At 43.2% G+C, this 12,305-nt stretch overlaps 1 pseudogene; it reads right to left on the reverse strand.

Annotated features, from left to right (window-relative positions):
• Positions 1-745: 745 nt before the first annotated feature.
• Positions 746-1,997, reverse strand: LOC122479486 (annotated as a pseudogene).
• Between the last annotated feature and the right edge of the window lie 10,308 nt (positions 1,998-12,305).

A 12,305-nucleotide genomic window follows, 5' to 3' on the forward strand; every position in this document is an offset into this window, starting at 1 on the left:
ATGAACTCTCTTGTGGGTTCTATTTTCTTTTTCTCTTTCCTTTTCTTTTCTTTTCTTTTTTCTTTTCTTTTCTTTTCTTTTCTTTTCTTTTCCTTTTCCTTTTCTTCCCCCCCCCCCCCTTTAAGGTATGCACTTTATCCAATTGGTCTCATGTCAGTGTATACCTAAAACCTGGCTGCCTCCATGCCTCAACTCCACTCCCAGGGAAACCAAAAGCCTTTATATATCTCAGGCTGAGAGGGCAAGGAGGAGAGCCATGATGGCAGACCATCCAAAATAAAACAAAAAGAACAAGTATTAAGATGAAGATTAAAACATTTTGGACTATCTAATTTATACAAACACAATGCTATCACCTTCCCCTGTGTGGACTCAGGCAAGGACTGGCCCTTCTCCTTAGGGAGAAATGGGGTGTCTTTGGGGGAAGGCACAGGGACTTCCTGTAACAATGCATCCCATGATATTTGGAAGGACTATTAAAAAAAAGAACAGCATACAAAGTCCCCAGCCACATTGTAGAACTTGGGGGGTGCTCGCTCTGACCAACTGCTGTCCCCTTCACTGTTTCAGTTTTAAAATCCTGAGTCAAGCTCCACCCCCACCCCCAACACTAAAAACCAAAGGACAAAACACACAACATAAACAAAACCAAGGCAAATAAAGCCATGCCAGTATCATCTTGTTTTCTTCGCAAGTTAGGTTTTGTCAAGAAAGGGTGTAAGGCACAAAACTAACAATAGTCTGCCTAACTGCCTCCGCGGTGGCCGATGGCGGGGCCGGACTCGGCATAATCCTGCTTCCTGACCCATGTCTGCTGGAAGGTGGGCAGTAGGGGCCAGGATGGAGCCACCGATCCACATGGAGTGCTTGTGCTCAGGCGGTGCCATGATTTCGAGCTTCATTGCGCAGGTTGCCAGGGCGGGGATCTGCATTCCATCAGCGACGTCAGAGTACACGGTGGTGCCACCAGACTGCACCCTTTCGGCATAGAGGTCCTTGAGGATGTTGCCGTCACGTTTCTTGATGGAGTTGAAAATAATTTCGTGCATGCCACAGGACTGCATGTCCAGGAAGGAAGGTTGGAAGAGTGCCTTGGGGCAGCGGACCGTCTCGTTGCCAGTGGTGATGACCCGCGGGTCTAGCAGCTCCTACATCGCTCTTCTCCAGGGAGGAGCTGGAGGCCGCGGTGGTCATGTCCTGCTCAAAGTCCAGGGCGAGAAGTCTAGGGGAGGGCATAGCCCTTGTAGATGGGTGCAGTATGGGTATAGGGGACCCAGTCACTGGAGTCCACCAGGATGCCGGGGTACAGCCAGACGCGTGCAAGAATAGCATGGTCTGGATGGCCACATATACATGACTGGGGTGTTGAAGGTCTCCAACATGATCTGGGTCTCCTCTCACGGTTGGCTCTAGGGTTTAGGGGGACCTCGGTCAGCAGCATGGGGTGCTCCTCGGGGGCCACATGTAGCTCATTGTGGAAAGTGTGGTGCCAGATCTTCTCTATGTCGTCCCAGTGGGTGAAGATACCATGCTCGATGGAGTACTTCAGGGTCAAGGTGCCCCTCTTGCTCTGGGCCTCATCGCCCATGTAGGAGTCCTTTTGGCCCATGTCCACCATCACGCCCTGGGGCACCCCACGATGTAGGGGAAGACAGCTTGGGGGGGCATCATCACCTGTGAAGCAGGCCTTAGCACCTGCTGTAGCCATTGTCTACAAGGAACACAGCAGGGTGGTCATTCAGTGAACTGGTGATGGTGTAGACTGAGGCGTAGCAGCTGAAGTGCTGGGGTGGCCAGGGGTAGGGGTTTATGCTCACGGGGTGGACTCTCACTGGGGTCGCAGGTTCTGTTTTCTTGATTCTGAATACCACAGCCTTTAAATTCTTCGACAAACTTCTCCTAACAATAAGTATTCTATCAACCTCAACACCATTATCACTTAAGAAAACTAATAATAACTCCCTAATATCATATAATACTCCAGTCCATATTAACATTGCCTTGTCTCCAAAATACTTTTTATAGGATTTCTTCAAAGTAATGCAAAGTTAAATCATTGCATTTGATTATTATGTCTTTTTTAGCTTCTCTTAATCTAGAACACTTCCAGGACTTTTTTTTTTCCCCTCTATGACATTGGCTTTTTGAGATCCAAAAGTTGTCTTCTAGAATTTTCCACATTCTAGATTTTTTCTGATTTTTTTTTTCTTTTTGCTGCTGCTGGACTTATTTCTAAACTTCCTTCATTATTTTATAATTTGGAAGATAGGCATAAAGGCTTGATTAAATTCAAGTTAAATTTTTTTGGCAAGAATGCTTTTTAGATGTTGCTATTTATTTCATATTGTGTCACAACAGGAAACAACATTATAGGATGTCCCACTATGAGTGATGAAATGTTTAATCACTTAAATAATATTATGACTACTAGATTTCATAAGTAGTCACTTATAAGGGTATTTGCCACTTGTGCATTTTGTTTTTGGCACTTTGTAGCCCTGTATGATACCTAACTGAATGCTAGCTCCTATTTCTATTATATTTTAAGCTTATGCTTCATATATATAGCTTAGTGACCTATGTAATTTCTATAGAATTTCTATAGATTGTATGTGTTCTGTGAATATTTGTGAAATGAATGGCCAGCCATGAGTATCATAGCAGTGTGATTGCTTGCTTTTATACCCTAGGTCTTTATTTACTGATCTCTTTCTTTTTTACTAGTCTCTTTTACTCTTAGCCTTTACATCCAGTAAAAACAAACAAACAACAACAAACCACAGTGAAATAGAAGTGGGTTAGGACTAAAGTCAACTTTAGTTGACTCAACATTCAAATTAGTTGACTCAGCATGTCTGAAAATGAACTCATCATCTTTCCTACCAAACTTGCTCTTCTCCCTTTATTGCTTAACATGGTGATTAGCATCATTCGATGGCACCAACTGCCAACTGAGGATGTATCCTTGACCCCTGACTGTCATTCACACTCCGTATCTAATTATTCCCCAAGGTGTGTCCATTTTGCTATCCTCAATAACTTGAATCTTACCACCATAACTCAAGTTCAGTTTTTCACCAACGCTTCTGTAGACTACTTCAAAAACTGCCCTCCTTGCTTCTAGGCTCACATCCTCAAGTCTTTCTCCCACATTACTTTCAGAAAGTTCATTCTGATATGCAGATTTTCTCATTTCATTCTCCTGCTTAAAATCTTTTAATTGCTCTCCATCACCTACAGGATGCAAGGCCTTCCATATCAAGGTGCTGTTCAGCTCTCCAGTCTCACATCTTGATGCTCTGTTTCTTGAACCTTCCACGCCAATGCTCACACATCACAGTTCCACAACAGGCTATGCTTTCTCATCTACACACTTGTACCCACGCTATTCTTCCACCCTGAAATCTCCTTCCATGTCATACTCACCTGGTTACCTCTGCTCATGCCTCAAGTCTCAGCTAAAGAGATATCTTTATGTGAATCCTTCCCTGATGCTCTCAGGCAAGTTATTCTTGAATCCCAGTACCTAGCACAGTGCTGGTACAAGGAAGTGAGCAATACTTCTTTCCAGCCCCCTGAAGGGGGTCCTCAGTCCTCAAAAGGCTTTCCCTGATCCTTCTTTCAATCTGAATTGATTCCTCTATCCCTTTTAATTGCTCTCTCAGTAAAATTTTCCTTATTTTCCTAGACTCACGATGACTGGATATAAATATAAAGATATTAAAAATATAAAAAACATATCCCCAAAATCTCAGTGCTTGAAGCAGAGATCCTTAGGCCAGCATCGAGGCTCCTGCCTAGGCCTATAGAGAAAGCCTGGGGACAGAAGTCTAACGAGGCCACAGAAATCATCAGGCCAGAGTATGTCACCACCAGGAGTGAGGGGCCAAGATCCAAACTGGGATGCGGGAACCACAGCAGGGCTAGAGCCGCAAGAATCCCACTGCACCCCTCTTTTTCATCTCTCTTTGGGGCTGTGAGGCCGGTGATGAATCTAGAAGTTTGTAGTTGGTAGCAGCCCTGTGAAATCACAAAACAAGGCTGATAATAGTTGTATAAGAAGGAAGACTGGGCATTGGTCTTAAATTGTGGTACATTAAATAACCATTTCTTTTTCTTGAATGAATCACTGTTTTTCTGCATCTTTTAGAGCATAGGCAAATGAAAAAACAGGGACCTAAGAAAGAATAAAAATAAACCAATGATGAATTTTAATAAGCCCAATTCAGAAGAATGCAAATACTACTGCATGAATCTGGATAGGAGAAGGAAAAATGTTTTAAAAAGTGATTATACAAAGAATGATAAAAATAGCAGTATAATGTATGGGAAAATGTTACACATGGAAAATAAGAAACCACTCTCCTAACTTCCTCATTGGCTTAGTATCTGATAATCATGTCATTTTTCTTCCTAAAATCCTCTAATGCTTTCCTAATATATTTGGAATAAAATCCAAAAACCTTAGTGTGACCTGCAAAGTCCTGAGATCTGTCTCCTGTCCACATTTCCAGCTGCATTTCACACCTCTCTTCCCTGTCACTGGATTCTAACCACACTGGCCTTCCTTCTGTTTTTCAAATACACTAAGTCCCTTTTTTCCTCAGGGTCTTTTGAAGATATTTCCCCCTCTTCCTGGCATGGTCCTAATCCCCTGCCTCCGATCCTGTGCCAGCTTCTCCCCACAGCCCTCAAAACCCTTTCCCTGATCCCTCTTCCCATCTAAATTAGCCTCTAACCCCATTAATTTCTCTCTTAGACAAATTTTCCTTTATTGCACGAATCAAAATTTGTACTCATATATTCATCTGGGTGGTTATTTGTTTGATATTTGAAATCTTCATAAGTGTAGGAACCATGTCATTTTGCTTAATGCTAGACAGTAGGTGGGGCACCTGGTGGCTCAGTTGGTTGACTGTCCAACTCTTGGTTTTTGGTTCAGGTCATGATCGCATGGTTCATGAGATCAAGTCTCGTGTCTGGCTCTGTGCTAACAGCAAGGAACCTGCTTGGGATTCTCTCTTCCCCTCTCTCTGCCCCTCTACCACACATGCTCTCTGTCTCTCTCAATATAAATAAATATTTTTATTAAAAAAAATTTTTTTAATATTCCTTTATTTTGAGAGAGACACACAGAAAGAGAGACAGAGCATGAGCTGGGGAGGGGCCGAGAGAGAGGGAGACACAGAATCCAAAGCAGGCTCCAGGCTCTGAGCTGTCAACAGAGAGCCAGACGTGGGGCTCGAACTCACAGGCCGAGAGATCACGACCTGAACTGAAGTTGGCCGCTTAACCTACTGAGCCACCCAGGTGTCCCAGTAAATAAACATTTTTTTTTTTTAAAGTCCTCTAGGGCTTCGACTTAGGACATAGATATATATTTTAAAGTGCCCCAGATGCATGTAATGTTCAGGTACACTTGAACTCTACAAAAAGCTGCTAAAAATGGTGCCATATGCTGTTCTGGGGCTTATTCTAAAGCCAAAGGAACAGCCTTATCCCCAACCCCAAGCCAGTTACATATGCAGAATACTGTGCAAGAGAGAGAGGAGAACGAGAAGTTACCAGGATCTCAGTGTTCATCATCTGAGGTTGTCCCCCACCACGACTGAAAGAGAGCTATTTGTGCTTTCTACCCAAACTGCCAAGCTCAGAGGGGAGGTGGGCTCTAATATTGTGTATAAATATCACAGTCTTGTTGGAAGACCCCAGGTGGACATCTGCTTAGGCAGAGGACATGTTGACTTACCCAGCCTCTGCCCATGCAGGGCGACAGAGGATGGGACACGGACGGCAGGGCAAAGGTAGAGGGTGAGAGGGAGGGGCCTGTGCTGCCACCGTTTGGCTTGCATTTCCCACGCACCATGGAATATCACACCAGTATCATTAAGCTGGAGTCTTTGGGCTATTGCTCCCTGCCGAGAGAGAGAAAGGCTGGCTGAGGGAATCCTAACAGTTGTGGGGGTGGGGGTGGGGGGTGAAATGTTGGTGAGGAGAGCTGGGGGCGAGGGGTGAGGAGGGTCAGCAGGAGTGGACCCCCAGAGCAGGGCCGTGGGGAAGCACTGACAGCCTTTTGAAGAGCTCTCACGGATGCCCTGTGAGGGAGCCAGAGGATTTTGAGGTCAGTTCAGCATTAGGCAGAAAAGAAGTAGGAGATAACAGACAGGGGAGCTTAAGAGCAGCCAGCTGTGTGAGAGGCCGTCATCCCTTGTCAACTCCTTCTCGGCACAATGGAGTAGCCAGTGTAAGGTTCTCAATCCTGGCTGCTTGGTAGCATCACCTGGGAGCTTCTAAAATTATTGCTACTCAGACCTCACCCCCCAGACCCCTCACCTCGAGTCTGACTGACTCAAATACCCATGTTACATTACCTCCCAAAGACATGGTGCAGGGCATCTCCCTTTCAGAGCCCCTCTCCCATCTGGGGCACCAGTCACCCATCAAAGGTGAGCCAGAGCCCAAGGCCTGCCTTCAAGCCCAAGCCACTAGCCACAGGTTCCTGCGCTGAGTGGAAACGTATGACACCATAGACACAGGCAAGCGGGAGAGATTACAAAGTAAATTTAAGAGAGTGCAAGAAAAACATGACAAATGAAAGTCGTACAGTGAGAGAATGGGAGGGTCGCCTGGAGGCTCCTAGGGCTTATTTTGCATGTGCACAAGGAGTGAGTTATTAGCGATAGCGACAATAGGGCTTTCTCAGAAATGGAAGATGCCTTTTACTAAAAGAGAAAGTAAACATTACTTAGAACAAATCTCATATCATACCTTAATGTTTACAAAGGAGACAGAGGGAGAGAGGGCAGGAAAGAACAGATTTCCCAGGGGAGGAAATTGCAATGAGAACAAGTAATCTGGATCAAGCCAGAGCATGTTTGAACAAAAAGAATACCCGAGGACAGAGGAAACTCTAAGGATAAGATAGGATTTTACAGAGCAGGAACCCCTACTAGATGGATTTTAGACTGTTCTAAAGTGGCGAATGTAGTCAAATGCCAGAGCAAGAGGTTCTCTAAATGAATGCTATTTCCTATAGGTTTTGATGCTTGGAGGCTTTTCCCAAGTTCAGAATAAATATTTCTAAATTAAAGACAACTCTAACCTCCAATTAGGGGAATGGTTAAGTAAATCATAGTGGACAGCATGAGATGGAATAGTACGCTACCTTTAAAAGTGGTTCAGATGACGGGGTGCCTGGGTGGCTCAGCTGGTCATGTGAGTCTTGATTTTGGCTCAGGTCTTGATCTCGTGATTTGTAAGATGGAGCCCCAGGTCGAGCCCTGTGTCAAGCTCCACACTGACAGCACGGAGCCTGCTTGGGATTCTCTCTCTCCCTCTCTCTGCCCCTTCCCCTCCCCCTCCCCTGCTAGTGTGCTCTGTTTCTCTCTCTCTCAAAATAAATAAACATTAAAAAAAAATGATGCAGATGACATAAACCCAGGATAACACAGACTGATTAGGTTTAAAGAAACAAGACACAAACTACGTGTGCTTACAACTCTGTGAAAAATGTGAACTTTCTTGTTTACTTCTTTGCTGCCAATTTCTAAGTTTTAACCAATGAGTATATATTATTGTAATACTTAGAGAATCAAAAGATAAATATTATTTACAATCTTATAGCCCTCTTTCATGTTTTATATCCTTTTTTTTCCCACCTACGTGCTCACAGAAGGTACTTTTGACACCACCACTAGGTTCCTGGCTATTTATCTCTCCCTAGGCTACAAACACTGCTATTTATGTCTCGGACTTCCTTCTCCCAGTGCTGAGCTGCCAAGCATTTTATTCCTCCAATGGCTTTTTTTCTGAAGATACCATATCAACTTCAAGGCAGTTTCTTAGAATACCCTGACTGCTAGGTAGGCATCCTCCAACATTTAGCACATACTGTTTTCCATACTGTTTGTATTAATTTTCTATTGCTGAGAAACAAATTAGTACAAACATGGTGGCTTAGAATAATTCTTTTATTATCCCATGGTTTCTGTGGGTCAGGAATCCAGGTATGCATTAATCGAGTCTTCAGCTCAGGGTCTCTCAAGGCTGCAGTCAAAGTATTGACCAAGGCTCTGTGGCTCAGGGTTTTTTTCAAGGTCAGTTTTTGTTGTTGTTTGTTTGCTTGTTTGTTTGATTGTCTTGCCAGGATTCGGTCTTTTTGAGATTTTGGGACTGACCCCCCCCCCCCTTTCCAGCTGTTTATTGGCTAAGGATTACTCTTAGCATCTAGTGGCTACTTCCATGTGGCCCTCTCACAGTATGTCCACTTACTTCTTCAAGGCCAGTGGAGAGTAGCTGCTTTTGCTTTGTGTATCTTTTAGAGGCTCACCTGATTAGGTAAGGCCCACCCAAGGTAACCTTTTGATTAGCTCAAAGCTGACTGAATAGAGTCCTTGTTTATACCTGCAAAATCTCTTCTCCTTTGCCCCATAATTTAACCTAATTATGAGAGTGTTGTCCTCTCATATTCAAATTACGTAGCGTGGTGTACAGCAGGGGATGGAAATCTTGTGGTCCGTATTAGAATTTTGCCTACCGCAAGATTACAGGGGTGAATTAAGGGTACTACAAATATTGGATTAGAATTTATTTAAAATATATTTTAACTGAAATTAATAATAAAACTAACATGCTCTTAATATATTACATGCCATTTTTTGCACGTATTTCAACATTGTCTTGCCATTTGTGTTTGCTTCAAGAATTTCCCAAGAATGCAACGTAAGCTTACTTTACAAAAAGAAGCACCATTTGCAACAGTTATCTCTGGTAATCTGGATTTCCTTGAAACTGTAAAACCAATGAAGGAATAAAAGAATCAACCAAGTAACCAAACACAGCCTGGAAATAAATTGGAGACTGAGGGGAATAAAGGGATATTTATGGCTTTTCATACGGGGGGGATGACATTTCAGGCTTCCTTTGAAACAGAAAAGTCCTGCTGTTAAAAAATTGAAAAATTTTCAGAAGCATCTACTGAGGTAGGGTGGGGGTATGTGATGTGTGTCGAGTCAGTGAAAGTTGATATTTCCTGGCCCTGTCTGGGGTGAAGAGACTGCCTGCTCTCTTACCTCATAGCCAAGTAGCTCTCCAGTATTTCCAACCCAGCTGGGAAAACAGCATTGGCTAGCACTTTTATGGCGCTTACTGTGTGGGGGGCATTGTTCAAAGCTCTTTTTATGTAGTAACTCGCTGAGTCGTTCCAATAATTCTGCGAGGTATGTGTACTATTACTATTATTATTGCAGGTTGAACCCATTTGCATGTTTTTATCTTCATCTTTTCTGCTTGGCTGCTCTATTCTACTTTTCTTTGCAACACTGTAGTCCCTGCTCCTCATTCTCTTTTTCGCATCAGCCATTTTGTGCAGCCACCGGTCTTGTGGCTAACTTTCTTGCCTGTTAGCGTTTAATACTTGTGTGACAAACCTTTCCATGGTCTCTACTAGTACTCAATCTCTTCCATGCTCACTATGATTAGATGAGAGCCGCATTCCTTTATGTTTCTTGGAATGGCCGTGTGGACAGTGCAGTCTCCTGAACACTGGCCACCATTCCCAATGGAATAGATTTTAGAGCATTTTGCTCGAAAAATCTTGATCTAAATCTTGGTTGTAGGTGGCTGAAACCCAAGTGAAATGATCTAAAGCATAAAATAATATATTCATTCTCGTAGATTTTAAGGGTAATGAAGGCTCACAGAAGTGAGCTCACAGAAACAGCTCAAGAAGATACAGTAGCTCGTAGAACTTTAAGCATCAGAGTCTCAGAGACAAGAACTGTGGACTCCTTTCTTGACTCTGGCCTCTGCTTGGCTTCATGTTGCAGCATGGCCCTCTCTGCACGGCAAAGAAGACTGCCATCACTAGCTCCAGAGCTGCCTCATCTCCTTTTATCCAACACCACAGCAAGAGGGCTTCTTTCATCCAACATCTGAGTGTCACTCACAGGGAAAGTTTCCGATTGGCCTACTTTGGGAGGCTTGTGATTGGCCCAGCCCATGTGAACTTCCCATTTGTTTCAGGGGTAGAGGTGAAGCTATGCCTGTAGGTTCACTGGGAGAATTGGAGCTTCCCAAAGGAAAGCGGGCTGTGTTTCAGAGGGGATGGGGAATCATGCTAGGTGGCAAAACCTCTAGCTGCCACTGACCAATAGCAGCAGGGAGATCTTCAAATACAACTTAGCCTCCAATAAAGTGTCTAAATAATTTTCTCCCTAACACTCAGTTTTCATCTGGGTGACATGATTTAAGATATGGTTTACACGGAATGCAAACTGTAGAACACCATTCAGCAAGCGAATCACAGTGCTGCCCAAGCCATATTGGGCTTTATGATGGTGCAAACCCATAAATTAAAAATTGCTGGGAATCAGTGGAAATTTTCTGTACAGGGACAGGAAGATCTCAACCCCAGGAGGGAGAAAGCTAAAAGAGCTGGCACAAGGAGCCAGAGTAGGGCCTCGTTGAGCCCCAAGTTAGCATTTGCTATATTACTGTTTAAGATGATGATGTATACATCGGATATAGCACACCATTGTCTGGAGAATGCAGAGCTTGATGGGAGATGTCAGAACGCCACTTGAGTAGGAGACTGAAGGTGGCTCAACAGTGGCAAGTGTACTTTTTGCCATTGTCAGGAATCAGCAAAAACAGCCAGTACATTCTGTGCTCCATTACTGGTTTTGCTATAATTAACAATCAAGGGTTTGGAGGGAACTAAAGAAAGGGAATGAGGTAGGAGTGGGAAAGGGGGAAGAGGCATTCATGAAATACTTTACTAATTTGAATTTGGGAAAAAAGTTTTGGGATTTTCTTATAGGACCACACCTTTAAAGCCTTCATCTGGGTAAAATCAAGATGAAATATTTGCTGACTGCTTATACCCTATGGGGCGGTGGGATGTTCTTTCTAAGAGCTTCTGAAATCTTCTTTTCAAGGAAGTCTCTGTTATAAAAAAGACAATAGGATGTTTGTAGTTTCCTCCCTCCCTTCCTTCCTTCCTTCCTTCCTTCCTTCCTTCCTTTTTTCTTGGTAAATTCTAGCTGATGGTAGTTCAGAACCATGCTTTGTGTTGTTTAGTTTTCTTTTATGCAGAAATGCAATGCTTGGACATGTCATGAACTTAGCAAAGAAAAAGAATATGCTTTTAAAAGAATTTGGTACCCCAGATTTGGAACCCAGAAAATTGGAATCTATGAGGAATGCACATCTAAATCTTTAACTTGGCACCTCCGGGGGGTTGTGGGTGGGAGTGGGGTGGGGGGATGTAATTCAAATACCAGCCTGGAGGAATCATTTCGATTACGATGTAAGAAATGTAAGAAGTTATTGTAATGAGGTCAGTTCTGGTCCTTATGTTATTAGCCGACCAGTGAGGATGCAGATGAGGTGGAACAGAAATTAATTAGAGTATTATGGGGGCTTTACAATCTAAGGTATTCAGAAACTGAGCAAAACTAGGTCTGTGTTCTTAAAAAAAAGATTATAGAGAGACCTTATTAAAGCACAGAAGGCTCAGCTATTTAAGATGGTGACATACATAGAGGCAGGAATGTGCAAAGAGAAGCTGAAAGGCAGCCAGGCCCTGAAGGAATTTCAGTGGAATTTCTTCACCGGAGGAGTAGTTAATAAATAGAGCAGATTTCTAAGGGCAGAAACTAGAGCAGCTACTACAAATAGTTTTTTTTTTTTTTTAAAGGAAGGGAGTGATAGGAAGTTAGAGAGGAAAATGTTGAAACAAAGAAAACAAGTCTTTTAGCTAGCAATCCCGGCCACCTCCCATGCAAAAATGTCTGCTCCCTGACATTGAGACTGCTGTATCATTTAATAATCATAAAACACACTGTGGAGTTGGCCTTGGGTGTTAGTTTTAGATTAATGCTAGATATCATTAAGAACTGCATGTAATATAATACTTTTCCAAAGTCTGAAAGACCATTTGCTTTGTCTTGCTGCCAGCATTTCTGCTATTTTCCATTGCACAGAAGGACAGAATGGAGGGCTAGAAATCCTTTTGTGCTCTGGGATGGTCTCTACTCCCGCTTTGATGTGTCCTTCATAGTCTGATACAGGAAGCCTTCTCTGGGGCAGTTTTAATATAGTGTGTGCTGATGAATCCAAGGCTCTGATTCTTTTATTTCTATTCTCGATCAGGTAGGTTGGGATGGTTACTAGCTCATTTTGCACAGGGCTCTTATTCTTCAGATTGTCAAATGATGACAAAAAGGGAATGGATGTAAGTGCGTGTATCTTTGGGCCAACATGTCTGCAACTTCATCAATATGCAGATTTCTTCCTGCCTCACC

The sequence above is a fragment of the Prionailurus bengalensis genome, chromosome C1 (genome assembly GCF_016509475.1).
Source record: "Prionailurus bengalensis isolate Pbe53 chromosome C1, Fcat_Pben_1.1_paternal_pri, whole genome shotgun sequence".
Classification (NCBI taxonomy): domain Eukaryota; kingdom Metazoa; phylum Chordata; class Mammalia; order Carnivora; family Felidae; genus Prionailurus; species Prionailurus bengalensis.